General features: G+C 42.6%; 1 protein-coding gene and 1 pseudogene across 1 annotated transcript in view; one reads left to right on the top strand and one right to left on the bottom strand.

Annotated features, from left to right (window-relative positions):
- Nucleotides 1-619, top strand: part of LOC102771126 — a 1,957-nt pseudogene extending 1,338 nt beyond the window's left edge.
- LOC107185148 (CLIP-associating protein 1-like) overlaps nt 1-3,294 on the bottom strand; it is a 102,705-nt gene that overhangs the window by 73,426 nt on the left and 25,985 nt on the right. The window lies entirely within an intron of this gene.

Below are 3,294 nucleotides of genomic sequence, written 5' to 3'. Positions count from 1 at the left end.
TTGTCACCTTTGCTCCAGTCAACGTTACAACTGAAGGGAAGTCTGCTGAAATGCACCATGAAGCATTGAGTGAAGCTCTTCCTGAGGACCATGTGGGCTTCAACGTCAAGAACGTGTCTGTCAAAGATGTTCGCCGAGGCAAGGTGGCTGGTGACAGCAAAAATGACCCACCAACGGAAGCACCTGAGCCATCCGGGCCAGATATGCACCAGTGCTGGACGGTCACACAGCTCATGTTGCTTGTAAATTTGCTGAGCTGAAGGAGAAGATTGATCATCGTTCTGGGGAAAAGCTGGAAGATGGATGGCCCTAAGTTTTTGAAATCTGGTGATGCCGCCCTTATCGACATGGTTCCTGGCAAGCTCAAGTGTGTTGAGAGCTTCTCTGACTACCCTCCTGTGGGCCGTGTCAGTGTTCGTGACATGAGACAGACAGTTGCTGTGGGAGTCATCAAAGCAGTGGACTAGAAGGCAGCTGGAGCTGGCAAAGCACCAAGTCTGCCCAGAAAGCTCAGAAGGACGAATGATGTCATCCCCATAGCGGCCACCCCGTCTTACTCGGTGGTGGGAGAATGGTCTTAGAACTGTTTGTCTCAATTGGCCATTTAAGTTTAATAGTACAAGGCTGGTTAATGACTGCACTCATGGTAAAGCCTTCAGGAGGAAAGGAGATTGTCTTGTGGACCATTTGGTTCTTCTGTGTGTGTGGCAGTTTTTAAGTTACTAGTTTTTAAAATCAGTACTTTTTAATTAAAACAACTTGACCAAAAATCTGTCACAGAATGTTCAGACCCATTATTAAAAGGAAAAAAACAAGTTTTAAAGAAGTACTATAGTCTATGACTTAACATGAAAGTGCTTCCAACTTACTTGGAGACAACATACAGAAAGGTTGTCATATATGAACTCAACACAAACATAGGTTGCTGATTCCATGAAGAATGTTGCACCTGCCTAATAAGGGGTACTAAGTACATACTGTGGTCATATCGGAGAAGGGATGGATCAAGAAGATCTGGAATGACCAAGTCAAAACTATATACCAGTAAACAAGACTCAGTTTGAACTCTGTCTTAAAATGTGGATAGAATGTGCACCCATTAGTTAATGGCACTTAACAAGGGAGGTGGGACCTTGTGAATGATTGAGGGAAGAAGTGTGGTAAGGCAGAGACAATGAAATACCAGTGAGATAAGTAGGCATTAGCACTCCTATTTTGAACATAAGGAAATAAATCTCAGAAAGGTTAGGTTTTAAAAAGAACACTACCCAGGGTTTTAAAGCTAGTTATTATCAGGCAGTTATTAAAAACCAGATCAACCTGCCCCAAAGTTTGTATTCTTTCCACAATTCTACATCACTCTACTACTGCCTCATTGAAGTCCAAAGCATGGGCACTCAATAAATAAAAATGAAAATGTTGAAGGGTTGGCATGGCTCAGCGGTTGAGTGTCAACCTATGAACCAGAAGGTCATGGTTCAATTCCCGGTCAGGGCATATGCTCAGGTTGTGGGCTCAATCCCCAGTGTGGGGCATGCAGGAGGCAGCCGATCAATGATTCCCTCTCATCAATGATGTTGCTATCTCTCCCTCTCCCTTCCTCTCTGAAATCAATAAAAACATATTTACAAGAAGTACAATTTAAATTACCAGCACCAGTTAATCAATGACTACATCAAAAATCTCCCTAGAAATTATGGAGAAGTCAGGCATAATGAAAATGTTAAAGAGCTATATGTAGTACATGGAACATGAGAAGTAGGGGATTAAAATGAGAACCCTGAGAAAGAAGACCCTACCAAAAAGAGCTCTGGTGGATACCTTTTAAAAAAAGAAAAACTGAGCCTAGCAGCCATTTCTACACGGGAACCTTTCATGCAACTATACTTCAGGGACAAGCCTGCACTGAACTACAGGTCTCTATGCTAAGCTGCCTGCCTGCACTGTGCCAGCCTGTGTGAACCATGTCCCACATGGTTCAGGATTCGGGATCTGGAGAAGGGCTACGCGCAAATGACAGAGACCAGACATCTAGCCCTTAGTCAGGCAATTCTGGTGACAGACAGACTATCTTAAAGGTCAGTAAATATTAGTAAAGATTTACTCTGAGACTATCTGGTCAGGAAATTGCTTGAGCCACCATTGTCTCGACTAAACAATCAGTGCATAGCTCTGGCCAGTAAGTCAAAAGTGGTGTGTTTCTATCAATAAGACTCTCCAGCCCTAACCGGTTTGGCTCAGTGGATAGAGCATCGGCCTGCGGACTGAAAGGTCCCAGGTTCGATTCCGGTCAAGGGCATGTACCTTGGTTGCGGGCACATCCCCAGTAGGAGGTGTGCAAGAGGCAGCTGATGGATATTTCTCTCTCATCGATGTTTCTAACTCTCTATCCCTCTCTCTCCTTCTCTGTGAAAAATCAATAAAATATATTTTAAAAAATAATAAAAAAAACAAACAAAAAAAAGACTCTCCACATTACAATGATTTTTATAATTATAATACAGTCTGAAATTTTAAAAAGACATCGCCTTGCCCTGCCAGCAATAAGTCTCTGTTCTTATTCTACCTGATACTTCTGTTCTTTCCTTCTCTTTCCTCTCCCTCCCACAGCCCAAATCACTTTCAAGCTCACACACTCACTCAGTCAACAAACATTTACTCTGTGCCAAGTTATGTACACACTATGCTAACTACTAGAAGTCACAGAATGTAAGACTTGGTCAAGGTCCCAAAGGAGGTGGTTGCCTGGAAAGAGACCAAAATGCAAACAGTTGCAATAGTACTGGGACAAGTCCTAAACCAGATGGTGGTAGAGGTGTTGTGTAGATGGCAGAGAAAGGAATATAAAATGCTGCCTGAAGGAATTCAGCCAGGAATGTCAAAGATGCAACCAGGCAGATACATCCCTGGCTTTCACCAGGTACTTATGCAACCACCCACCTTCCTATCTCCTTTGATTTTCCTGAGTGCACCCCAATAAATTTAATTTTTTAAGAAAATCCTTGTCTTGTTCCTGATCTTGGGAAGAATGTATGCATTCTTTTATCACTAAGTATGACATGAGTTGGTTTTCACAATGGCCTGTATCACACTGATAAAGTTTCCTTCTATTCCTAGTTTGTTGAGTATTTTTATCACATAATATTGGATTTTGTTGATATTAATCCTTACCCAAGGATCTTTTTCCATTGATTTTTAGGGAGTGGAAGGGAGAGGGAGAGACAGAGAGAAACATCGATATGAGAGAAACACATTGACTGGTTGCCTCCCGCACGCACCCCCACTGGGGCTGGA

The sequence above is a fragment of the Myotis davidii genome, unplaced genomic scaffold, assembly GCF_000327345.1.
Source record: "Myotis davidii unplaced genomic scaffold, ASM32734v1 scaffold249, whole genome shotgun sequence".
NCBI lineage: Eukaryota > Metazoa > Chordata > Mammalia > Chiroptera > Vespertilionidae > Myotis > Myotis davidii.
This window is presented reverse-complemented; position numbering and strand designations above follow the sequence as displayed.